Source organism: Carlito syrichta, unplaced genomic scaffold, assembly GCF_000164805.1.
Source record: "Carlito syrichta isolate Samal-C Ts95f unplaced genomic scaffold, Tarsius_syrichta-2.0.1 Scaffold40132, whole genome shotgun sequence".
In the NCBI taxonomy this organism is placed as follows: Eukaryota; Metazoa; Chordata; class Mammalia; order Primates; family Tarsiidae; genus Carlito; species Carlito syrichta.
In genome coordinates, this window is record NW_006984228.1 from 16411 (window position 1) to 18014 (window position 1604).

A 1604-nucleotide genomic window follows, 5' to 3' on the forward strand; every position below is an offset into this window, starting at 1 on the left:
TGATAATTTTATTCTCCATTGATTTCTTCACTCCTATATTCACTTTAGAAGGATTATACTGAGTAGTTCTGGTAAGATGGCTACGGCATAGGTGGACTTGTGAGATGCTCCAAAAGTGAGTTCCCAAAAAGACTCTACTTTTCTTCCCCTACCCCCAGCCCACCACCAGCTGCACTGGTCCAAGGCCCGGGGACCTTTGGTCCCATGCAGGGCCAGATATTGTGGTCCCTGGCTGCTGCTGCTCCACTACACATGACTCCTGCCCATGTGGAAGTCGCGGGTCTCAGCTTCCTCCCTGGCTACATCATTTCGCCCAGCACCCAGCACCAAGCTGCTGGTCACCCAGGGAGGCTCCCACCCCTCCGAGATACCAGTCCCATTTCTGGCTGAAGTACCCTGTGAGGGGCCCAGGGCCACTCTCACCACTCACTGCCTGCCCTTTGGAGCTTTGGAGCTCTGGAGCTCTGGACCCACCCTTGCTGAGGCACTCATGCTTGTGTAAGGGAGCAGCATATCTTAAGGAGGTGCTGATCAGAGACTCTCAGCCCCAAAGGAGGAAACTTCCGATCCCCTCCTCCAAACCAACCTGCTGGTGGCACCCCAGATCCATCACCCAGCTGTGCAGCTGATCCCTGGTGCCTCCCATGCCACTACAGCCCACCATAGTGGATCACCCAGGGACCCAGACGAGCAGAGAGAAAAGATCCATGAAACTGAAGCGTCCACCTCAGCCATTCTCCAGGCAGAGACTTGCATTGCCTCACCCACCTATCAGCAGCCTCCACCTTGGTTCCTAAGGTAATGTCGCTAAATAGGAGACAAAGCCCTCCCCTACGCTGAATCAGACATAGGCAACTAAGTGTCACAACCTCCCAGGCAGCAGGCTAAAAAACAAACCAAAACTGTGAGTAAATCTAGCTGTGTGCAATGAAAACAAAGGGGAGAGGCTGGAGATCAGAGCTGAAGAGACTTTAGACACACAGGAAAGATTCCAGAGCTAGTCTGATCTCTTATTTCGACTTTTGATTTTATCATTTTGACTGTTTGCTTTGCTCACTTTTGTTTGTTTTCTGACTTACACTATCTGTTTCATGATTTTATTGGTCTGTCTCTGTGTAGCACAGTATTCTTTACAGACTTTTCTTGCAAGTTTTTTTCACTTCTCTCCAGCCTTGTGTCTCTTTTTCACCTGCTAGTTGGTATGTATGCCTGTTTTCCCTCTCACTCTTCTCTCTTTCTAGCTTCCTATTGACCCCCCCTTCCTCCATTATTTTTCTCGTTTGTACCTCCTTTTGATCCAGGGACCAAACCTACATACCGCTGCACAGACAGATTGTAAGGCAGTGGGAAATAGGTTCCAGTGTGTACATACACCTGTTGGTGGATGCTGGAATCAGCATATACATTCTGAATCACAGCTTCCCCCTCAATTAAACCTCAAAACTACAAAAGGTACAGCCCACAGCTGACACTCCAACCTCAAAAGTGAACAAAGCCAGAGAACCCTCATAAAGAAGAACAGGAGATTGCACAAGCGAAACAAAAGCAACCCCACTTTCCCTCAAAAACAGAATTAAAGAAGGGGAGGGAAAGGGGGAGAAAGA